Genomic DNA, 26,398 nt, shown 5'->3' with positions numbered 1-26,398 from the left:
GAACATGACTCAAATCAGCCTTTAGGCTCAATAGTTAGGCACACTTTTGTTGATGTTGTCAATCTGGCAACCTAGTTCAACCACTGGATGTCATACTTGCATACTGCACCTTTAATATAATGATATACACGTTTTATGAAGCGGCTTTGATTCCAGCTATTGTGAAAGCGCTATGCAAGTACACTTGAATTGAACCAAACAATCCTGTAAACAACTTGACAATAACCGTTCCCATTTTGAAGGAAACATATGAGCGAGATGTAATCATTTCCTACTGCAGACCTTCTAGTAGCTGCTATTTGATCTCTCCATTAACATATCAACAGCCTCTTCTCGTATATCACGTCTGTCACCTCTTAACCAGTGTCTCTCAACACCCCGGCCATGTCCAGCAGCTTTCGTTTTGTGCCTCTGGGACTCCGGCCCTGTTGTCCACATGATGATAAATCTGCTGACCGGCCCAAATGACCATGAGTTTTGAGAGATCCCTGAGTCGCCGCTGCCTCGGATGGCATATTTAGTCATTGTGCGCTTGGCAGGTCCTCTCTCGGGGTCCATAAAAACCCTTGAAAGCTTTTCTTCTCAGCCCAGCTTGGGTTTCAAAACGATCCATTCTGCTGTGCTGTTTGCAGAAAGGCCGCCTGCTGCTCAAAGTGGCCCAGATCTGTTTCTCAGCCTACAGGAGAGAGAGATTTCAGTGGCGTATGATGGGAAATGCTCAGCACTTGTGTTCAGCAGGTACAACACCTGTTGATGCTAGGATGATTCACTGCGTTCAGATATGCACTGACAAAAATAAATACTTTGGAAATTAAATCTTGTATCTATTTGCATGAGCAATCTTATCCTAGGGCTTAGTGGCCACATATGTGGACAGCACATTTCATCTCTTAAGTGGCTATTTAAAATACTTTGCATGTTTTATATTTTGTTACAGGCAGTGTCATCCTGCAACTGTTTTGCAGCATATGTAATGTCCCAAACCCTATTTTTAACTGTCCAGAATAGGCAATTTTTTTTGTTTTTACTCTCTGATAATCAAAACATGTTTCATTAAAATGTATATGCTATATATGCATTAAAAAAGTGTCAGGGTTGTGCCACTCTGGTCTTGTAAATTCTTGTTTTGGTGGCAGAGCCCGGGCACTAGCTGTCTTGTCCTGTTTCTGTCTTTGTGTGTCTCCATGGGTGCGTGCGCCTTCGTGGGTGTGCGCAGAGCATGCACGCTCACGCTTGATGCGGCTGCGCGGGCTCTGCGCACTCTTGTACTAGTGTTTGTTCTGTCAGCATCGCGCAGCTTTATTCTCGGCGCCTCCGTCTAGTTGGTTTTAGTTTTGGTTGGCGCTGAGATGAAGCATGCGCGTTGCTTATGTGTGAGCGCACGGTAAGGTGTTTATCTATCGTGTGCTCGTGTCTTGCGTCTCTTGTCAAAGCACGTGGCTCGGTGTTTACATTGTGGTCACGTGCTTTTGTTGTGTGCTTGAGTGTTGCTTGTTGTTATGAACACACGGTTAATGAGTTCTCTCATTGGCTGCGTGTTCTAGTCTCGTTTTATGTGAGCACATGGCTTGTGTTGTCTCTCTGGCTGTTTCTCAATTCCAAGAACCCAGAGAACGGACTTGCGTTCTTGTTGAGAGCGGTCTTGCCAGGTGTCCTCGGAAGAACGAACTCAGAAGACCGCGAGGGCGGAGAACACGTCCTTTGAGAAATGAGATGCTGCGTTCTTCCTGATGGTCATGTGACCTATACGTGTTTTAAATGGAAATTATTTAAACATTACAGCATTTATACAACGATTTATTGTTTTTCCCCTCTTCAAAATATATACTTTGCATAAAAACATTAGAAATATTCTCTGCACAATATAAATAAAACAGATTTTAATACGAATTTCAGCAAACAAACATCCTTAATGTGTTTATTCCTTTATTAAGATGTTCATGTTAATGTTTACTTTCACCGTTTCATTTAGGGAAACTCCTGAGGTAAATAAGTGATATCTCTAAACTTTAATAATAAATCTAAATAAAATGCTGCGCTTCCCACCTCCAGTCGCAATGACTTCTGGGACTTCCAGAGCGAGTTCGTTGCTCAAGTCTGCATCAGTGCGTCCTCGATATCAAGAACACATCCGGGAAGTTTGACGCGTCCTCCGTAATTGCGGTCTTGAGTATTGGAACTGAACTTAGGCAGCTGATGATGACGTTTCACGAGAACACGAGGACGCAAGACCGCTGAAGAATGCATATTGCGAAACAGCCTCCGTGTCATGGGCTCTCCCGTCTATTGTCTTGTCCCACCCACCTTGTTATCCTGTTTGTAATTATTATTTTCACCTGTCGGCCTGTCTGTTTATTGGTTTGTCTTTCCTATTTACTCTCCTAGTGTGCTCTGTTCTGTGCTGGTCCGTTGTTGATTGTTTCCTTCCCTGTTGTATGAGGTCTGCTGATTTCTGTTCTACAACAGTGGTTTAAAGTAGTGTGTCTTGCCAGATCAAGTTCCAGATCTTGTCTAGTTGAGTGTATAATATAATGTTGTGTTTTTCCCCACATGGGGAGATTTGAGTTTTGTTGTTTTATTTTTCAATAAATCCTTCACTTCCTGCATTTGGGTCCTCGCCTCCTCTCCATCCACCCCCATACTGTGACAAAAAGTCAGGAAAATGTGTTTTATGTCAATCCGAACCACAAGTCCACGTGTATGGACATCATTTTTCTCCGAAAGTACATCATATCAAAAGATGATATTTAGGTTTTATTCTAGTTAGGTTCCAATAAGCACAAATAGCAAAGTGAAATAAAAAAGGCATGTAAAAAACACCTTGGGCCTTAAGAGGTAATGTAATGTGTATTTATAGAGTGCATTTATTGTGTATGGCCATACACCCAAAGCACTTCACAATCATGAGGGGGTCTCTCCACACCTCCACTAGGATGATGCGATGGCAGCCACAGGACAATGGCACCAGTGCGCTCACCACACACTATAGCTGTAGGTGGAGCGAAGAGACAATAGAGCCAATTTGGTGGATGGGGAGGATCGGGAAGCCATGATGGGTAAGGGCATGTAGAGAGAATTTGGCCAGGACATGAGGGTTACACCCCTACTTTTTACAATTGTGCCATGGGATTTTTAATGACCACAGAGAGTCAAGACCTCGCTTTAATGTCTCATCTGAAAGATGGTGCTCATTGACAGTATAGTGTCCTCTACTACATTGGGTCAGTAGGACTCACATAGACCACATATTGAGCACCCCCTGCTGACCTCACTAACACCACTTCCAACAGCAACCTAGTTTTCCCATGTGGTCTCCTACCCTGCTTAACTTCAGGGTGATATGGCTTATATCAATTACAATTTACTTGCCATTGTCATGTATGTACTTAATGTGTCTCCCAAATTAAGTAAAAGTTAATTGATTATCTTTCATGTTGAGTCTATGTTTATTTCAATTAATTAAGCAGAAGGAATCATGCCTGGAACTACACTTCCATTATTTAATTCAGTTCAATTCATCTTTATTTGTATAGCACTTTTACAATGTAGATTGTGTCAAAGCAGCTTCACATAGAAGATCATAGTAAATTGAAACAGTGTAGTTCAGTTTTCAGTGTTTTAAGTTCAGTTCAGTTCAGTTTAGCTCAGTTCAGTTTGATTTATAATCGCTACTTTGAGTCTTAACACTGAAGAGCAAATCCATCGATGCGCAGCTCTACAGATCCCAAACCATGCAAGCCAATGGCGACAGCGGCGAGGAAAAAAACTTCACCAGTTGGAAAAGTGATGAATTAAAAAAACTTGAGAAAAACCAGGCTCAGCTGGGCACGACCATTTCTAATATGGCCAAACGTCTTGTGTAGAGCTGCAGTCTAGGCACCAGAGGACAAATCCATTATTAAAAATTTACTTAATATTGCTTATTAGGTTTGCAATGATTAGAAACTATTGAAATATGACAAGTAAATGAACATTAATATTTAATGTAAAAATGTACTTATTGTGTATAATATTAATATTCAAGTAAATGTGTAAATATGAAATATTTCATTAATTTTTCTTTGGCTTAGTCTTAATTTCTTTGGCCAAGGTCACCACAGCGAAATGAGCTGCCAACTATTCCAGCATATGTTTTTTGCATCCACAACCCAGTATTGGGAAACACCCATACATACTTTCTTACACACACACACACACACACACACACACACACACACACACACACGCACACACGTTTGTTTTTGTGAAAAGTGGGGACATTACATAGGTTTCCTTTCATTTTATACGGTCCAAACCGTATATTATATTGCCCCCACCCCTAAACCCAACCATCACAGGAGACTGTGTGCAGCTTTGCTCTCTGATTAAACTCAATCTGTAGGATTTATAAGCAGTTTGAGAAATGAGGACGTCACCAATGTCCTCATATTTCACCTCCTTTTTGTAATACCTGTGTCATACCTATGTCATTTTACAGATTTGTGTCCTGATATGTCACAAAAACACGTACACACACACACACACACACACACACACACACACACACACACACACACTACGGACATGCACAGCTACGCACATTGCATGCGCCGCTGATCACTTGAGGGAGAAGTATAAACCAAGCTAAACTCTTTCCCTGTCAACATTTTTTTTTTAAATGCAACAAAGTTACTGACAGCTTCTTTGTGTTGTTGCCTCTATGATTATTGTAGTCAAGGAAAACTAAAACTTTTGGCCCAAAAAGCCTTTTTGTTAACTGAGATAAAATAATCACAATAAATGAAAAGCTAAAACTAAGTGAAACTATCTACAGTCAATGACAAACTAACTGAAATATAATTGTTTCTGATTTTGCGGTTTAATAACTTTGTTGAAATAAAGATCACATAACCCTGACTTTTCCTAAAGATTCCTATATTGCTTTCTAACATAGTTATTTTATTAAAAATACTAAGAACTTTAAGTATTTCTACCTTTAATTGCCATAGTGGTTAAAATGACTGCATACAAGACTGCATTATTTTACATACTACTGAGAGGTTTGAATAATTGGTAATGTAATATGCTCGAGTCGACACAATAATACGTGCTTTTAACTAAAAACTAAATAGAAATGTGTTCATAAAATAAATACTAAACTAAAACAATCAAAACCATTAATGAAATAACCTAAACTAAAATTTACTGAGCATGTAAATAGCATCTAAATGTACTATAATACATGTATTAACTATAATAACCTTGGTTCCCTCTTGACTTAAATCATTTGCATGTCATGCAAATCATTTTGGTTGCTGAACAACCAATCAGATTGCTCTTTTTAGCAGACGCTGATTATGCTGAATCATGCTAAATCTTGCCAACTCACTCCGATGTCAACTAGATGAGAAGCAATGTGCAAAGGTCACTCATATAAATTATGAAAAGATATTACAGTAACCATCAGGGTTTTTTTGACACCACAAAATAAATTGTATTAATATAAAATGATCGACTTTTTATTTTGAACAAACAATATATGTCGTCCTATTGCACAGCCCTAATAGGCACTCCTTAAGGTTATTGTGTCAGTGCATTTCCTCACATACTGTACATGTTTGTGTGCATTTTTGGTGGTTTACAGAGACTGTTTATTTGTATAATCATGTGGGTGTGATGTACTGTAGTTGTACTCTTTTACTGTGGTTTACGAGGACAAGCCTGTTGTCCTTGTAATTCAAAAGGCTAGGATGATATATATAATGAGGGATTTTTACTGTATAAAATACATCATGTCTAAGGAGTGTCCTTGTAAACCCCCAATATCAACGTGTGTGTGTGTGTGTGTGTGTGTGTGTATGCAGTGATTGTACACCGGGTGTGCGCTTGGTCAGTCTCACCAGGTGCTGGGCTGCTGGCAGGTGTCGTCTCAACACACACATAGACACACACACACTCTTCGTTACTTCCTGCCAAACACTTGTCTCCTGCCAGTGAACGACTCTTGGCACATGATCTCTGCACTGAGCCACAGTCTGCCCACCACCCGCTGCATCTACAAGAGCTTTCCCATCCAACGCATGGTCAGTCATGCGGCCATTGTTCTTAAACCCTGCTTATACCTGATATCAGCGTCTGTCACTGGGCACTAATCAACACGACCAGATACTGCTTTCCAATAGGCTTTAGTGAGACTTTTAATGGTTCACATAATGCAGAAGGAAATATACGTATTATAAGTAATGTTAGCATATTGAGATTATGTTGCAGAGAAGCTAAACATGATGATCTTAGATGTTTCCAGCAGGGTCTATAAGTAAGTGTAAATATAAATAAATATATCTAAAGATAAATAAATAGTAAATATATTAAGTAAATATAAATAAATATAAATGTAAATATAAATAAATACAAATAAATAAATACAAAATAAATACATAAATATAAATAAATGTAAATAAATAAATAAATATAAATAATTAAATAAATATATTGATAAATATAAATATATTATTAAATATAAATAAATATTTTAATAAATATAAATAAATAAATAATTATACATAAGTATAATAAATATATGTAAACAAATATAAATGCATATTTATAATTAAATGTATAAATAATTTAATATATTTATACATTTAAATAAATAACTATAAATAAATGAATGTAAATAAATAAATAAATATAAAGTGTATACACACACACACACACACACACACACACACACACACACGAATAATTATAAATAAATACATAAATAAATAAATAAATAAATAAATAAATAAATATACTTACCTTAAATAAATATAAATAAACAAATATGAATAAATAAATATAAATAAATAAACATAAGTATGCGTAAAGTATAAATATTTAGATAAATATATTTGTAAATATATTCATAAATATAAATAAACATATTAATAAATATACATAATTATAAAATAAATAATTATAAATTATATAAATAAATGAACATGTATAAATAAATATATGAATAATTAAATAAATATATTATTAAATGTATTAATACATATGAACAAATAAATATAAATAAGTATAAATAAATAACTATAAATAAATATGTATAAATAAATATATAAATAATAAAGTAAATATATTGATAAATATAAACAAATATATTTATTAATATACATACATAAATGTATATTGTTTTTATTCGTTTTTATTTTGATACACTTTAAAAAAATTGACTTGTTCTCTGATAGCAAATTAGCTCAGTTCCAAGACCTATTGAGTTGCCTACCTAGACAGCATTGTAAGGCAGCATACGGGCTCACTTCCAATTCAGAGACTCTTCCAACAGCCAGGACGCAACCTTATGTTGCTGTCTAAGGTACTTCATTTTGGCCAGATTCGAAGGCAGCATGACATGACTTTCATAGGGTATGCAATCCCATAATGCATCACCATGAGGTCAGGTTTAAAATCAGATCAAATCGCTTTGAGTAATTGTCATTTTTTTTTTTTATTTCTCTCTATTTTCTTTTCACATTTTTCTTTTTGTTTTCTCTTTTCATGTTCTCTTCTTCTCTCCTCTCCTCTGCTCTTAGTTTCTTTTTTCTTCTCTATTTTTTGCTCTTCTTTTCTTTTTTTCTTTTATTTATTCCTGTTCTCTTTCGTTTTCTTTTCAATTTCTTCTTTTTCTTTTCTTTTCTTTTCTTCTTTTATATTTTTTCATTTTTTTATTTCTTTTTTTGTCCCTGCTCTCTTTTTTCTCTTTTCTTATTTTCTTTTTTCTCTTTTCCTTTTTTCTCTTTTTATTTCTTTTATTTTTTTCTTGTTCTTTCCTGTTCTTTTCTGTTCTCTTCTTCCCTTTTCTTTTCTGTTATTTTCTCTTCTCTTCTGCTCTTTTCTTTGCCCCTTTTCTTTTTCCTTTATTTCTCTTTTCTTTTTTCCTTTTTCTCTTTCCTTTTTTGTTTCTTTTTGTTTTATTTTCTTTTTTCTTTCCTATTCTTTTTTCTCTTCTGATGTTCTCTTCTGTTCTTGTCTCCTCTTTTTTTTCTTTTCTTCTTTTTTCTTATTTTTTTCTAGTCTTTTTTCCCTCTGCTCTCTTTTATTTTCTTTTTTATTTTCTTTACTTTTTTCTTTTTCTCTTTTTTATTGTTCTTTAGGTTTTTCTTTCTTTTTTTCTTTTCTGGTTTCTTTTCTGGTTTCTTATCCCCTTTTATTTTATTTCTTCTTTCTTTTTTCTCTTTTATTTTCTCCTATTCTTTTCTTTCCTCTTCTCTGCTCTTTTTTCATTTTTTCTTATTTATTCTTCTCTTTTTTCTCTGCTCTTTTTCATTTTCCCATTTTCTTTACTTTTTCTTTTTTTCTTCTTTTTTGTTATTTTCCTTTTAGTTTTTTCTTTTCCCTTTTTACTTTTTTCCTTTTATTTTTTTTCATTTTTCTCTTTTATTTCTTTTTTTATTTTCTTATCTCTTTTCTTTTTTCCTTTTTTTCTATTTTTTGATTTTCTTTCCTATTATTTAGTTTTATCTTTTTTCTCTTCTCTGCTCTTATTTTTTACTCTCTTTCTTTTTTCTCTTTTGTTTTCTTTTTCTTTTTCTTTATATTTTATTTTATTTTCCTTTCCTTTTTTTCTCTTACGGTTGACTTTAATTTCCAGTAGTTTTGAAACATTTTTAAATAGTAGTACTTTACTTTTATTTATTTATTATTTATGCATTTTTAAATATAAAAATGTTTATATTAATATTATAAAATGTGTTATTTTAATATTTTGTATTATATTTATATTTTATATTTTATATGTTATATTTAGTTATTTTGTTCTTGTTTTTTATTATAACCCTGACATTAATCCTTAGAATTATTATTTCTTAGGTTAAATATTCGTAATTATACTCTACTATTTGACATTTTATGGTTATATCACATATGTTATTTGAAATATTACAGTTCTTTTTATACTTCATTTATAGTTTTTATAAATTTGCACACAAAAAATGTGTGTGTGTGTATATATATATATATATATATATATATATATATATATATATATATATATATATATATATATATATATAAAAACAATAAAGTCCTTAAGCGTCACACAAATGCACAGCAAGTGTACATATAGGGTGCATAAACAACTCCAATACAGTAATGATAAACAAATAAATAAATGTAAAAAAGGAAATTGCAAAAAGATATACAAGAAATATTACAGTTTCAAATACATTTAGACATTTGTTGTAGTTTTAGATTTCATTTGCATATGTAATGTTAAATTTAATTTTACTCTATTCTATTTTTCTTACTTTCATAGCTTTAACAAAGTTAGCTGTAGCCGAGACACAGAAGGTTTTTTACAGCTGAAGCACATGATGAGAATGGACACTTGATCAGGCCATTACATGCATTTAGAAAGACGCACATCCTGCGATTATAGACAATCAGGCTAGTGCACGTTACACAGGAATATCCCCACATCTGATATGCAGCAGAGAACGAGAGCCTCCTGTATAAATCCTCTAAATTGCGTCCTCCCTCATGCTGTGTTAGACATTTTTTTTCCCCCCAAATCCCCTGCACACAAACAGAAAGCACGAGTCAGGACGGAGCGACCTCAAACAGACCTGTCACCAGCAGCAGTGGCTATTTTTAGCTTCGAGCCTCTGCTTGTTCCCGAATCAGCCTTTAATTCCCTGAGTATTCCTGCGCTGGATCTGTGTGTGTGGGGCAGGCCGGATGTGTTAAACCCTCAGGAAGCCCTGCATCATGTTAAAATGAGTTTTATTAATAACAATCTAAGCTGGTCTCATTTGTAGATGAGGATGTAATTAGTGTTTGTTTGTGGAAATGGCTTGCCTTTGTTTTGTTTTTTTTTGTAGACGGCTGAAGATGACAGATGAAACATTGAGTTGTAAACTTGTTTTTGAATAAATACATATTGATAACTTAAAGGGATAGTTCACCCAAAAATGTTTGGAAAAATGTTTGTTGCTGGCACTTATTGACTTCCATAGTACTACTACTATGGAGTTTGATTGGTGCCAGCAGCCAGCATTCTCCAGAATATCTTGTTTTGTGTTCAGTGCATACCTGTCAACCCTCTCGTTTTTCCCAGGATTCTTCTGTATTTTACAGTTTTATCAGACTATCATCCCGTAAAAGTATTGTGCCGTATTTCTCCCGTATTTTCAACCTTTCTCTGAAAAGTGACCATAAACATTAAAGAGCCAATCCTCCCTATACACAACCTATACCGCCAAACCACCAGGAGCCGCCTTTGCTCTTAAATGCGAGTCTGTTCTGTGCCTTTGCTTTATTTAGGCATGAAAACACTGAAATAAATATAAAAACAACAGGATTTTCTTTCCTTCTTTTTATTACAGTTGCCATCGCCCCTCCTATAAAATCCTCAAAACAGTCGGTGTGTGACTGTCAGACGCGATCTACCGTGATAAATGGATGCTGTTTCCCAAACGGATTCTGTACATGTGATTTGAAGCGGAGTGCAAGTGTGGGTTTTGGGTGCTTGTTTGAACAGACGTATACACATAATGATTATAGTAACATCTAAAGATGTCGATTTCGGTGGGGGTTTTTTCACACACAGCTAATTTTGTCCTAAATGAGCTTAACAAGTTTGGAAAGCAATCGAATGCTTCCATTATAACATTAGATTTGTGCATTTTTAGTGACACCTGTGTTTTTTAATGTAATCAAACGAAAAATCATAATAAATGAGATTAATTCGTTGCTCTTTAATTAGAATTTGTAAGTTATACAGTGAAGAAAAGTAGGGGGGGTGGGATGGGGCGTCCCTTATTATGGTGGGCATATCCCTTATTTTCACATCCCAATGTTGATAGGTATGGTTCAGTGGAAGACAGATAATAATGGCCCATTTCCACTGAGTGATGCGGTATGGTTTGGTATGCTTTATGTTCGTTTTCACTGTCAAAAGTACCAGAGAGTGAACTGTAGCACACCAGTTTTCCAAAGGGTACCTAGAACAGCAAAAAGGGTACCAAAAGGCACCACTAGACGCACAGCTGAACGTTATTGGTTTACAGAGAAAAGTCACTAGCTTATGCACAAGCCAGGAGAATAAAAACAAAGGAAGCAACATTTGTAAATACACAGCTAGGACATTACACTGTAATAATATATACATATAATAACGAGCCACGATCGACCCGAGCTCAAACAAACCTTGTCGTCATCTTGATGAACAGCCACAAAGCCAAGATGAAGAGCAGAATCTGCTGTGTCCTGTTGTTTTACGACAGGGGTTCCCAAACTTTTCAGCCTAAAATAACAATGCTAGTGACTCGCTACCCCCAAATTTCTCGGAGGTGGTTATAAATATACAAACGTTGCACACACAACAATAGGCCTATATAACATGAGCATATTAACAACACAAAACTGTGGAACAGTCTAACAACCAAAGCATTTTCATGGTCATTTATTTATTTGTTTTATTTAATATTCACCTCAACTAATGAGACGGGTGGACACAGGGCCCTATCATACACCCGGCACAATAAGGCACAAGACATGTTTGGCGCAAATTGCCGCTATTTTCAGACCAGCATAGCCCTAATTTTCTCGTTTTCCGCCAATCCCAAATACACCAATCCTATGAAACAAAAACATTAAAAGGCTGATGGCCTTTTCATTTGCATGTTGTTGCTTTTTAAAAACTACTATTTTAATCTTCTGTGGGTTATGGTTACAATATTGTAATTCTAATAGTTTAATCAAATTTATTTGACTTTTGGAAATCACGAATCAATCTTCTGTCATTGTCACGTGACACCCCCAGGGGTCCCGACCCCCACTTTGGGAACCACTGGTTTACAAGGCCATCTAAAGTGCGAACCGTTTCACTTCCTACAGCGATCTTGCATGCACTTGCCTTGCATCTATATTTGAAATAATGAACTTGAGCTAATGACAATAACGTGCGTGTTATTATAGAAGTGCTTCTGGCATCCGATCCTTTCAGAAACGGACAAACGCGAGAGTGAAGTGCAAAAAAACAAAGGAGAAGCCCGAAAAACAAAGGAGCAAATGATCATTTCAGCAACATAAAACATGCACAAACTGCCATGTTTAGGTATTATCATCACCTTTTGGGCTATTATGAACTAGAAATGACAAATACTTTCTAACGTGTGCTGGTGAAGAATAAAAATGAGAGGTCTGTGCTGACCATATATATTTTGGATCGTTTTTGAACTCAAGTAAGGCCTAAATGTAAGTTCTGAGTATTTTTTATTTGTAAACTGGTAACATTTCAGAGACTGTAAGGGTCTGTATGTGTTCATATATGTTGCATTTATTTATTTATTTTATATAATTGCAGATGTTACAGTAGGCTATATGCACCGTCTGAAGTGATAATCAAATCATGTTCATAGAAAGGTTAGTAATGATCATTTATACACAAGTATTTATGTATAAAAGCATCTGTTCAGTGCTTTTCATACAATACGAGAACTTCAAGTGAGAATGACGTCGACTGCAACTTTGTCACACCACCATTAGTACCATTTGGAGACATTTTGAAACCAATCATCTATGTCTACACAGTTCAGACCAGTCTTTTCTTTTTGTTGTAAAAGTTCTGCATTTAATGTGGAATCATTGGATGATTTGAGATGAATCAAGCGTCATTTGCTTCGCAGAGTTCTGATCACGTCAGACTGCAGGAATAAAATAGACTGTGAATGCTGTTTCATGTTGACTCTAATGTATCTCTCTGTGATGTGGCATGTGCTACTGTACTGTACTGTATGTGTGTGTGTGTGTGTGTGTGTGTGTGTGTGTGTGTGTGTGTGTGTGTGTGTGTGTGTGTGTGTGTGTGTGTGTGTGTGTGTGTGATCATGTAATCGTGGCTCTGATGCCACACAGACAGACGGACTTCTCCTCATCTAGTCCATCAGGCTCTGGTGTCGTCTTTCTGCCATCTGCCACCGCCAGCCAGTCTGTCCATCTCACCATCACAAACACACACATGCATGCAGACACACACACACACACACACACAGACATGGCTTCAGCATTTCACTTTTCTTTAACACCTTCTAAATTTTGATGGGCAGTACTTCAGATGTAAGTTTGATTGAAAGCAAGAAAACCCAAACAAGTTGGTCGTATTTTTGAACCCAGTGACTTTTTTTATATACAGTATATTGAAATATTTTTTATTTGTGATATTCACTGTGTACTTGGGATGCTGTGATCAGGATTTTCGCAGCTGAGACCAGGTATCAATTCCTTGTCATGGTGATCAGCTGATCTGAGTATTTATTCTTATGCTTCAAGCTTTATGATGCATTAAGCACATTTTAGTAGTGTAATACTTAAGTGGAAATCTCGCTTTACCTAAGAGAACAAATGAAGGATGTTGCATATAATCCCTTTAACATATTTCTTTTTACCATCTAGGTGTAAACATATCATGACCAAAAGCAGCATAAGACAGATATGAAAATTGATTAGATTACAAACGATCACTCCGCTCGTGTCACAGCAGCTCAAAACATGGTAAATAAAATGGTTGCACTTACATCAAAGAGACCATCACTCATGAGTTGTGCCAATAGACTAAGGTCACACGGATCTATATATATTTTAGCTGTTGTGATGCGAGTGAATCGCTTGTTCACACCTCCACAACACCTTTTACCTCCTCACGTGCTGCAGCTGTCTAAGGGTGCTTTCACACCTGCCTTATTTAGTTTGGTTGAATCGCACTAGAGTTCGTTTTTTTCTCTTGGTACGGTTCGTTTGGGCAGGTGTGAATGCTGCAATCGTACTCGAGTGCGCACCAAAAGCGAACCAAAAAAGTGGACCGAGATCTGCTTGAAGAGGTGGTCTCGGTACGGATTCAAATGAACCCTGGTGTGGTTAGTTTGTGGTGAGATTATGATTCGAACTAAAACAGACCCAACCGCAAAAAGTACTGCACCTTTTGGACTAATCCAGCTGCCGTAGGCCGATGCGCTGTGCATTATGGGAAATGGAGGAAAAACATTTGTTGACAGCTTGTTTCCAACAGAGAGAGAGAGAGAGGGGGGAAACATTACCTGATGGATCGATAGTAATATATCTGCAAGATGACCATGTCGCAGTTTAGCTAAATTAATTCACGCCTCCTCCTGAAGTAACGTGCGATGCATTAAAACAGATTTTATGAAAATTAAAAAATAGTCACTATAGTAAAACTACTTTTATGCTGCAAAAATGGTTTCTCCTGTGTTTCTCATGCAAATTTCGCAGAATCTTTTCAATAATTGGCAAGAAGACGTCTGCTGACACTGTGTTGAAAACCTCGGAAGCATGCCATCGTTAACCCTGAGCAAATACCTTAAAATTCTGTGTTACATTTAACCCCGCGTTACTTTATGCCCCGCTCTCTTCTAAAAGTAAAAAGTTGCCAAAAGGAAAAAAAAAAACTAGTAAAGTACTGATACCAGAAAAATCTACTTGGTACAGTCACAAAGTATTTGTACTTCATTTCTTCCCATCTCTTACCATAATGGAGTGAAATTGTATCATTTGCATGATTTCAGGCCTGAGAGAGATTCAAGTATTCAGATATTTTACCAATTGAAAGTTTAATAAAGAATTTCATTCATTCATTTATTTTCTTGTCGGCTTAGTCTCTTTATTAATCTGTGGTCGCCACAGCGGAATGAACCGCCAATTTATCCAGCAAGTTTTTACGCAGCGGATGCCCTTCCATCCGCAACCCATCTCTGGGAAACATCCACACACATACACACACACTCATATACTAAGGCCAATTTAGCCTACCCAATGCCTACCCAATTCACCTGTACCGCATGTCTTTGGACTGTGGGGGAAACCGGAGCACCCGGAGGAAACCCACGTGAACGCAGGGAGAACATGCAAACTCCACACAGAAATGGCAAGTGAGCCGAGGATCGAACCAGCGACCCGGCGACCTTCTTGCTGTGAGGCGAACGTGCTACCCACAGCGCCACTGTGCCAATTGTCTCATGGGAGTTCTTTTTTACACACTGTGTTTTCCTTATATCATTATATTTGTTCATTTTTTTTTTTTAAATATTGTAAATCGAATGATGAAATCAAAATCGAGGATTTAATGTATTCATAAGTTCAGTGAATCGTTAAATCTCCAGTGAAATATACACATTTTCCTATCAAATGTTTTTTATTCTTTCATTTCATGCAGAGTTGAAGTAATGTAGCTTATAAGCGTTTGACATAGTGAAGCATAAACTGTAAGTAGACTTATCCGCAGTGTCTGATAACTGCACGTGTCTCCATAACTGCAGTGCTGTGTTTTCGGCGCAGTCAGTCAGTCGTTGTTGTTGGAGCAGTCGGAGATGCTCTGATTAAAATGCAGTGACTGTACAGGCTCTTCTGTCTGGTCCGGAGAGCTTTCCAAAAATAGAGCGTGCGCGTGCAGCGAGACGAGCCCAGAACGTGCCGGGGAAGCACAAACAGCTTCAATCCTTTGTTGAATCCGTCTCCTCTTTTAAAGCCCCCTCTCTCTGCCTCATTTTTTTCAAGGAGAGGTGACGCCCAAACAGGGAACGCCGTCGGAGGGCTTTCCCATCAATCTTTCATCTCTGCCATACAGCAAGCATGTATTAATGATGAGGCCGGTCTGAAAATAGCCTCATGGAAGTTTGTTGCTGAATGCCTCAGGTCTGTGTGCTGGGTCCGCTCAAAAATACCCCGATCGGCTGCTGGTGTTTGTCTATGTGGGCCTGTTGAAGCTTCTCGATCCGTTTGTTTTGGTTTTGTCAGTGGTTGTTCATCATCAAACTATAGCAATAGCAAGATCTGGCCACACAATAACAAAATAACAAAACCTTACAGACTAGGGCTGTACAATATACAGTTTTAGGATCGATGTTGCAATGTGTTAAATCCACAGTGATCACATCACAGGATCTGCAGTGTTGAATTGGAATTATAACAGATCCATAATTAATAATATTAATAGCCCCACAGTTCAGATCAGAGACATTGCAATGTTTAACCCTAATAGGTAGGAAGATTTTCTTGGATGTGCTATTTAGGCATGTGCAAGATATTTTAAGCTCATTTAAACTGTAATGAAAAAACAAAGCAGCAATTATTTTATTAAATAATTAATTTTGTTATCATATCTTTATTTTTATTTAATTTAATTTTTTACTATTATTTCATGCTTTTTATTATTCATTTATTATTACATTTTCTGGATAGATTGAGTTTTTTTTAAACCACAAAGCAACAATTTCATTTATTCTTTCATTCAATTTATTTTGTTATTATTATTATTGTTTGATTATTAATCTTATTTTTTGATGTAAATTTTCAAACAAACCAACAATTATTTTTAGTTTTTTTGAGCAGATCATTGTTTTTAATATTTGTAGCATTTTTTATTAGTAATTTACTATAATATTTTAATGATAAATTGTCTTCTATTCAAACCACAGTAAAAAAAAAAAAAAAAAAAAAACTGCACTTTTGTTTTAGTTTATTTTTCTTTTGCTATTTTATTTGTGGTGTTATTTTTATTTATAATTTTTGTAATTTTTTTTTTATTTTTCATTTTTTCTTAGTTTTTTTTTTAATATGTTTTTAATGATAAATTGTCTTCTTTTCAAACCACTGTGAAAAAACAAACCAATATTTATTACATTTATGTAATTTTACTTTATTTTAATTCATTTTATGTTATTTTGGTTTTTCAGTATTAGTTTTTTTTTATCAAACTTATATTTTTCATGAAAAATTGAAACCACAGTGTAAAACAAACCAAGCATTAAAGATTTTATTCTGTTTTAGTGTTTTAAATTAATTTAATTTAATTAAAAAAAAAAAAAAATATATATATATATATATATATATATATATATATATATATATATATATATATATATATATATATATATATATATATATATATATATATATAATTTTTTTATTAAGCTTATATTTGTGATGAAAAATAGTCTAATTGCTTTCCACATAGACTTTGCTTGGGTGGACCGCCCAGCTATATTAACAGTCGCCTAAGTATATTTAGTAACACATTTTTTTTTTTATTTTTTTTTTACTATTTTCTATTTTTTACTATTATTAACATCCTTTTACACTTTTTGTAGCCGCTCAACATAACCAAACAACCCCAATCGATTAAGTAGTGGAAAATCTTCTCTCCTTTACCAGTTTCGTAGACAGTTTCCCGTGCTCTTCAGACCCACAGAGACGTGCATTTTTGAGATTTAAAAAGTTTGTCCGGCCTGGGTTTCTAAATCTCCTAAAATTTCCGAAATTCAACTTTTGCTTTCACTTTCTAAAGCTCATATGCGTTTTTGCATTACTCTTTTTATTAAAGACTACTTTCCATTTAGTTTTAAAACTGAACTATCGCGATACAGAGAGAAAAAGTAAATAGATTAATTTATCCAAACGACTCAGAAAAACTTTACTATATACTTAGAGAGGACGAAATGACATAAACTGACTGCAGAATGTACAGTATGTACACCATCAGTAATGGTTAATCAACGCATTTACCTTATTTAAAATATATAGAAATACTCATTTTAATCTTGCATTTAGGATAATTTTAGAGATATTGTCTGTTTTTATGAACTTTTCTGTCATTTATTTCTCATATGCTGATTATTTTATTAAATTGATGACGTTAATATATTACATAGGCTAGTATATATGCATATCTAAAATGCTTTGGCATTCAAATTTGCTTAAACTTGAGAGAAAGAAGCAGATTTGACCTGTCAGTGGCTGCACATGGCTCCTGAATAGCATAAAAGAGCCTCTTTTTTATTTCTGTCTTTTTTTAACTTTTGTTTTTACTTTAAACCATTGAAAAGAAACAGTTTCATAATATATACAATTATTATTAAAAATTAAATTATGTTTAGTTTGTGGAATATAGTTAACAATTTATGTGATGTGGTTAAATGGTGTGTTTCAATCTGGCTACCACAGCAAGTATAGTTCAAACCTGCAGGAAATCCTTTTGAAAAATAGTTTTCATGAAAATTACTTTTTAAAAAGTTTTTTTTTAAAGCTTTTTTAATTAAACAACTTTTTTTTTATTAAAAATTGTCTGATTTTCAAACCACAGTGTAAAAACAAACCCACAATAATTTTTTTTTTATTTGCTCTGCCACGCAGCAGCATGTATTAATGATGACTGCGGTCTGAATGTCTGAAGAGTGTTGTTGAGAGCTGAGATGCTGTCTGATAGGCTGCAGGTTGAGGCGAACACGTGTGGGCGCTGGGGTGTTTTTGGGGTTGGTGTCTGTCCAGGCGCAGCGGTGGTTCTGTAGCGGAGCGTGTCAGGTCACAGAGGACACTCATCACGGCTGTTTATATGAACTCCCTCTGATCAGCAGGAGAACTGACCAGAACACTCACAGTAAACACAGGAAGACATCAGGACATGTTCAACAGCACCGTCTCCTCTGCTAAGATGACTTCATGTGCTCCTTTTTTTTTAGGGCCTAGCATGTTCACATTTCATATTTTATGTGTTATCCTACAATCAGTAATAGATCAGTCATCAATTTCAGCCATTATTATTGTTTTTTTTGTGTGATCTCAAAGTATGCGGCTGCACCACAGTTTTCTGGTGCTGTTACTCGGCTCCAGCTCTTATCAGCCTGATGACTGAAACTCTCAGTTGAGATGTGAATGGAGCTCTTATCTGAAGCGCTCGGTGTTGAACATGAATGGCTGAGGTCACCAAAATCACATCCACAGATATCACTCATCTAGATGTATGAAGCTTGATGGGCTGATAGTCATCCAGGATCTACTCTCATCTCTATTTTAGTGGTCTTTTCTTTTTACTCTCTCAGCTTTTGATTTTAGACATGACCTTTGATCTATTTTGTAGTTTATTCTGGCAGAGAAAAGCTATTAAATGGAAGACAAATGGAAAGAGACTATTTATTTTGTCTGTTGTCATTGATCCCCACAACTATATTATTGTTTATTTATTTTGCTTTATTGAGTTTCAGTTTTTTTTTAATGTGACTCTTATTTTTTGTTGAACTTTTTAACTAATTAATTAAATTTAAAAGCTTTAACATTTAATATTTAAAGGCTTAACAAGGTTAATTAGGTTACCTAGGCAGGTTAGGGTAGTTAGGCAAGTTATTGTATAATGATTGTTTGTTCTAGACTATTGAAAAAATATAGCTTAAAGGAGCTAAATATTTTTACCTTAAAATAGTGATTAAAAAAATTAAAACTGCTTTTATTCTAGCTGAAATAAAACAAATAAGACTTTCTCCAGAAGAAAAAATATTATTAGACATACTCTGAAAATGTCCTTGCTCTGTTAAACATCCTTTAAGAAATATTTCAAAGTGTTCTAAAAGAGAAAAAGAAAAAAAAAAGTGTTCTAAAAGAGAAAAAGAAAAAAAAAAGAGTTCTAAAAGAGGGCTAATAATTCTGACTTCAACTATAACACGCACACACATTAAGTCTTTGAGAACGGGTTTCTCAAGCCAGGTGGCGCATTAGACCAGGGGCTCATCTCTTGTTTCCAAAATGCATCACAAACTGCTTGAGAAACTGTTCTACTATGAGTATTGATGATGGAAATAAATGATGTTCAATAAGATGTACTTGTGTTTGCTAGCTGTTTATTCAGTTAAACACCAATTTTAAACTCTAAACCTACATAAGCTGAAAACAGCGAATCATTTTATTATTATTTTTTTTAATCACCTGAATCCAACTAAAGTCATAACTGAACTAAACAGAAATGGAATTAAGACATGTGGAGTATGCGTATATTAGTGGCATTATTGATGTAAACAGCGCGATCAGCAAACACCGTTATGTAGGACTTTTCAACATATTTTCCAACAAGATCCACACACGCGGCTGTCAGTAAAGAGTCGGAAATACACAAACACACACACATACATCACTCTCAAACACTCTCACCCGTTCTTACTCTAAATTTGGGTCTAATACCCAGTTTGTAGAGGCGGGATGAATAAAATGTTCATTAGTTAAAGTGAAACTGCGGCACTTTTTTTGTCAAGACGGCTCACCGGTCAGGTATACATCTGCGCTAAAATATCAAGGTGAAAGTCATTATAGCTTGCGTAGAATAGACCCAACTCCCAACCCAACTTTGAGTAAAGATTAACCGCAGCATTTTTTTTTATCGTGCGATAACAGTCTCGTGTAAAAGTCTCGCAAAAGAGTCACCATCTAGGCTTCCAGATGGACATTTACTGTCTTTTATAATGATAAATGCATCCTTGAAAAGCAGAATAGGCTTTAAGAAAAGAAAAAGATAAAAAATATTATTATTGACTGGTAGAGTATATGTTAAATACTGAAGTGAAAACAAAAAAACAGTTGCAGCTTTTAGTTCATGCGGACTTTAAAAATTGAAATGGTCTGAGCAGATCTTACATGGATAGGCAGTGTGTTCCAGTGTTTCCCTAAAACAGATTGAAGTATTCCTGAGTGTTTTGTGCAGGAGAATGGACTTTTCCTCTTGACACTGACAGTGTGTGATGTTTGCGTACAGCAGGCCTGAATCCTCCTCAACCTACTGTCGTTTGTGTCAGTTTTTCTTGTTTCTTCCTTCGCGTTCATTGCAGCTTTGAGGACAGGAATGTGCCGGAGTGAATATGCAGCTCCACGATCTGAACGTGTCTGTGTGAGCCCTGCAGCTTTTCTGAGGCCATGTTTGCCATCTCTGTATTGTTTTTGAGCAAAAGTGAGGTGTAAAGCCCTGCGGTTTCTCTTTCAGAGGAAATGACGGCGCTGTTGATCTGTGGAAGCAACTCTGAGCCGCAGCCGCCGGACACTTTCTGACTCTTGTCTGATGAATGAAATGCTGAGAAGTTTTAGAATTCTTCTGCCTCTCTCTCTCTCCCTCTCTCCCTCTCTCTCTCTCTCTCTCTCTCTCTCTCTCTCTCTCTCTCTCTCTCTCTCTGTCAGGCTGTGATTCAGTGTCTTCAGTGTGTAGGTGTGAGACACATTGAGGTCAGTATGTCAGGAAACTCAGTGGTGTGAAGTGCATCTGAAGCTCATTACTGTTAGATTAATGGCTGCTCCCGGTGCTGCCATACACACAAACTCATTACAACTGACAAGAATGCAGAATAATGTCAGGAAACCTGCCGGAAACATGGGGCTATTTTTTTCCACATTATTAATAGTTTTTTATTTATTTATTTTAATGAATAATTTGCATTTAATTGTATTTATTTTAATGTTATTTTATTTATTTTATAAATTTCGTCATTTTAATTTGTAATAATAATAATAACAACAACAGTTATTATTATTATTATTATTATTATTATTAGAAGTAGTAGTAGTATCATCGTTGTTATTATTATTATTATTATTGTTTTTATTATTAGTAGTAGTATCGTTATCATTATTATTATTATTATTATTATTATTATTATTATTATTATTATTATTATTATTATTAATAGTTGTAGTAGTAGTAGTAGTAGTACTATTATCGTTATTATTAATATTATTATTAGTAGTAGTATCATTATCGTTGTGCTGTAAACTATTCATTGATTTTTATATTTTTATAACAGGTTTTATCTATATAAAGTTAATATGTTATTGTTTATTGGTTTATTACAGTATTCTCATTCCAGTTCAGCATTATTATTCATATTATTAATAATAATCATATTATTATCATCATTGTTGTCATTATCGTCATTAGTGGCAGTAGTAGTATTTAATACAATTAAAGTATATACTGTATATATATATATATATATATATATATATATATATATATATATATATATATATATATATATATATTTGTAAAATATTGTCATGCTTATTTGCTTTTAAAATGTTTTATTTATGTTTTATTTGTTTTGTTTTTAGCATCTTATTTTTTTTTCTTTTTTTTTATTTATCAGCATATATTACAATTGAATAAATGAAATCCTAGTCTTCCACTAGTTTCCCACCAGTGACAATATACAGCCATATCTCACTACCACAAGTATGACATTGCATTCATACAACAGTTTGGCAGCATAATCATGTGTATAAAAAAGAAAATCAAACATGGAGAGTCTCAAAGAACTGCTTTCTTCCACCACTCATTCATATCTGCAGCTGATGGTCAGAACAACAGAAACTTACTAATTCACCAATATCACTTTAGAGCTAGTATATGAATGATTCTCTAGCCCAATGTCTAAAGCAGTGGTTCTCAAACTTTTTTCATCAAGTACCACCTCAGAAAAAAAAAAAAGTCTGTCCAAGTACCACCAAAATCAGCAGTATTGAAATACAATAGCGTAGTAGGCCCAGTAACGCAGCTACAGCTCTGCACAGTTTAAAAAACGTGGCAGATTACCTTGGAAATATAGGCTATATGTCATATATGGCATATTATATACATCAATGATAAAATTTGATACAATTTTTAAATGTGTGTAGCATGTACATTACATATTTCATTCCTCTGCGTACCACTAGAAGGAAGACTGCGTACCTCAGTTTGAGAACCACTGGTCTAAAGTGATGACAAAACAGTTGATTTTGCTCACATTTTAAGATTATAAGGCTGAACGGCATGAAATGCTATCAGTCTACAGAGATTTTCCAGTAGTTTTCTGATGCAATTGGAAGATCACAATAATTAACCCTGAAAACACCAAAACAAACACTACCAGAGTACTATGGTATAAAGAGAGCGCTACAAAATACAAAAGAGAGAGAGATCGACTTAGAACAGGAGTCACCAAACTGGTTCCTGGAGGTCCGTTGTCCTGCAGATTTTAGCTCCAACCCTAATCAAAAACACCTGAATGAGCTAATCACGGTCTTACTAGGTACACTTGAAACACCCAGGCAAGTGTGTTGAGGCAAGTTGAAACTAAACTCTGCAGGGCACCAGACCTCCAAGAACGAGATTGGAGACCCCTGACTTAGGGTGCTTTCACACCTACACTTTTGTTTCGGAACGTATCTCGTTTGCCCAGTCAGCGCGGTTCGATTGGCATATGTGAACAGGGCAATCGCGCTCTTTTCCGCGCCAAAGTAATCGCTCCGAGATCACTTAAATGAGGTGGTCTAGGCTCGATTGAAACGAACCCTGGAGCGGTTCGATTGCAGTGAGAAAGCGATCCAATCCGAGCGCAGTTATATCACAGTGTTTTATGGATATGTAATAGGCTTACGCCTATATGAAGAGAGAATTATGAGTAGGGCGGGAAGTTTCGCGAGTCTCCGGATGCCCGCAAACGAGTGATGATCTCCCGGTAATCTCGCGTCTCTCTCCCAGTCCTCAAATAGCCATTGTCGCGCACCCTTCTCACCCCTCCCCACCGTGTCTCTCCTCAGACACGTCACGCGCGCACCCTGTCAATCACCACCAAACCACCACCTCTCCTGACAGCTTAGCGGGACACTGCAAAATAAACCCTGAAACTCTGACCAGTGTGAGGAGAGTTTACTTGCACGTGACTTGTTTTAGCTCTTTTGGTCCGATTAGAAACTTTGCAGTGTGAAAGCGAACCGCTCCAAGAGCAAAGAGCAACAATGTAACAATTTTAATCTCTGTTTCGGAACAACGGAATCGATTCACAGGTGTGAAAGCACCCTTAGAACGTCATTTACTTGTTTTTTATAATGAATTGATTATCCGCCAATGTGGTGAATCTTTAAAATGATATAGTTAAAATAGGCACTAACCATATAAATAAACTGCATAGTTGCAATCTAAATAACTCCATTTTCACCTAAAAAAGTACATTATGTTGTCTAACAGCTGCAATATTTGTCTAACTGTAGTCCTCGGTATGCTTGCAACACCATAGATTGGGCAAAGTAATACACAAGGGTGAATAGCCTGAGTGCTGTTATTGTAAAATGCCTCACGGCTATCAGCCAATCAGAATTGAGGTACAAACAGAACTGTTGAATAAATATGTTCATGGCAACTAAAGACTGTTGAATTGTGGAAAAAGAGAGAATCTTGTTTTAATCTAGTCTAATTTGGCCATAATTCAGACAAATACACAACTTCCATTACGGTGATGTAATAATACTTATAATGCAATATAGATATATTTTTCGCATTACAGTTATGAGATTTTGAGAATAATATGCTTAATTGGCTTCAATATAATCTCTAAAGGGGCAGAAAAAAATGTTTTATTTGTTCTTAGCAGGTTGTGAAAGATTCCCTCATGCACACTTTCCTCTTTGTTTGAGTGTTGTTATGAGCTGAGCAGCTTTTATGGTCTGTGTGTGTGTGTTTGTGTGTGTGTGTGTGAGTTTGAATGCTAATGCTCTCATGTATCCTGCAGTGAGCGTTTTCTCTCTCTCGCTCTCTCTTTCCCTTCCTCTTTTAGAGATCCAGTCTATTTATAGCTGCTTCTCCCAGTGTTATCATGCCTACTGATGTTGTTTTGCCTTTCCACATAATTACAAATCCTGCTTTAGGAGATCTGTTGCGTGTTCATTTCATGTGCACTGAGGATTTTCTTTTCCAGTTTGATAACAGGTTTTAAAGGATGTAAATACAAATGCGGCAACAAGAGAAAGACGTACTGTTTACATTGAGTAGGTTTTATGCCTCAGTGTTGAATCTTCGGCTGATGAAATACTGAATATAGGCTACTGAGTGACTGATGAGTCAGTTATTTGTTATAATGTTGTTTTATTTTCAAGATCTGAGGTGATGATCTGCTGCTGCTTTCAGTACTATGACAATAAATGTCATGTAAAACGGTATTTAATCTCATGTTTAATAAAGCCCTTAATCGGTACCTGAGGTGATCATTGTCATTGTAGTTTATGCTGTTGTGATGTTGCGTAAATAGAAAGAAAATTAAATTTTTGAGCATCGTTGTCGCAGATGGTCAGGACAAAAAAAGTCATTTTAACATGAAAAAGATAGCTTTTATTGAATGTTGTGACATTGTTTTGCATATTGTTAATATGAAACAACACAAAAGTTAATATAGAAGTTCAACATTTTTTGGTTTATCTTGCTTTCTGGCTGTCTCTCTGTCTGTAGTTCATTTGTTTCATCTACCATTTTCATCAATACATCATTCGTTCTCACTATCATATCTGTTCTTCTTGCTATTACTAATGTTCTCTGTCTATCTGTAACCGCGGGGAGTGACACATACAACTGAGGTTTGGATCCACGTGCAGGTTTATTCGTTGTCAGGCAAGCAATGTTCAATACATGTGCAAATGGGTATGTGAAGGCCATCCAGAATCAGTAACAGGCGAAAGGTCAAAAGGCAGGCGGCAGACAAAGACAAGGAGGCTAACAAGGCTAAGGTCGGTACACAGGATAACAGGACTAGGAAACGCGTTGTAGTGCTACTTACAGTAAACAAGACTCGGCAAAGTGAATAGGTGAGTGTGTAGCTTAAATAGTGTGTGCAAACAGTCTCTGACGATCCTCAGGTGGTGCGAGTAATCAGTCTAGATGAGGAAGCATATGTGAGTGTGACTGGAGTGCATGTATGAAAATGTAGTCCATAAATGGTAGATTTGTAGTCCATGGTTATTGTTAGTGCAATCCAGCGATCTTATGAAATACGATCGCTGGTAATTGTGACACATTCTGTATGTTGGTTGTTTGTTTGTTCTACTAATATTATCGATTTGTTTCTATTATCAGTTGTTTCTGTCTATCTGCCTGTTGTTTGTTTCATTTTTTTATTTCTTTTGTATCGTTCTGTCTATCTATTTGTCCATCCATCCATCCATCCATCCATCCATCCATCCATCCATCCATCCATCCATCCATCCATCCATCCATCCATCCATCTTTCTATCTGTCTTTCATTTTTTCCATCTATCTGTCTTTCTGTAATTTTTTTATTTTTCCATCCATCCATCCATCTATCAATCCATCCATCAATCCATCCATATTTTTTCATTCTTTCTATCGTTTTTTATCCTTCCATCCATCCATCCATCCATCCATCCATCCATCCATCCATCCATCCGTCCATCCATTCAGTGTTTTTTCTTTTTGTCTATTGTTCTTCTATCATTTTTATTTTTTCCATCCATCCATCTTTCTATCGTTTTCTGTCTATTGTTCTTTGTTTTGTTTATATTTATCCATACATCATTCTTTATATCTGTCTATCATTCTTTCTATAGTTTTTAATTTTTCCATCCATCCATCTTTCTATCATTCTGTCTGTCCATCGTTTTTTATATTGTTTTTATCTATCTATCTATCCATCCATCCTTCCATCCATCCATCCATCCGTCCATCTATTGTTCTTTCTATCTATCTGTCTGTTATTAAATCTATCGTTCTATCTGTCTATCGTGACTGAACATTAATGCCTCACAATCGCTTGCCATCTCTTCCCTCTTCTCTGGCAAATGTCCATATGTT

General features: G+C 35.4%; 1 protein-coding gene across 4 annotated transcripts in view; it reads left to right on the top strand.

The window, feature by feature from the left end:
* Positions 1-26,398, top strand: part of hdac4 (histone deacetylase 4) — a 399,635-nt gene that overhangs the window by 133,802 nt on the left and 239,435 nt on the right. The gene's annotated exons all lie outside the window — the stretch shown is intronic.

Source organism: Danio rerio, chromosome 9, assembly GCF_052040795.2.
Source record: "Danio rerio strain M-AB ecotype USA chromosome 9, GRCz13ab, whole genome shotgun sequence".
NCBI lineage: Eukaryota > Metazoa > Chordata > Actinopteri > Cypriniformes > Danionidae > Danio > Danio rerio.
Note: the sequence above shows the minus strand (reverse complement) of the source record. Positions and strands in the feature narration are given on the sequence as shown.